The following is a 349-nucleotide window of genomic DNA, read 5'->3' on the forward strand; positions in this document are numbered from 1 at the left end:
GCCCAGGCGGGTCTCCAACCTGCGGGCTCAGGCAATCCACTCACCTCAGCCTCCCAAAGGCGTGGGATTACAGGCTGAACCACCGAGCCCGGCTCACCTGAAATTATTATACAAATTGCAGTATCATACTAATAATAGTTACTTAGAAGTATGGGACCTCTTTCTTTTATGGCTGTGTAGTAACCCATGGTGTATATGTACCACATTTTCTTTATCCAGTTAATCATTGATGTGCACTTAGGTTGGTTCCATGATTTTGTTTTTGTGAATGGTGCTTCAGTGAACATATGATTATGGGTATTTTTTTTTTTTTTTGAGTTGGAGTCTCACTCTGTCGCCCAGACTGGAG

Source organism: Carlito syrichta, unplaced genomic scaffold (assembly GCF_000164805.1).
Source record: "Carlito syrichta isolate Samal-C Ts95f unplaced genomic scaffold, Tarsius_syrichta-2.0.1 Scaffold309638, whole genome shotgun sequence".
Classification (NCBI taxonomy): domain Eukaryota; kingdom Metazoa; phylum Chordata; class Mammalia; order Primates; family Tarsiidae; genus Carlito; species Carlito syrichta.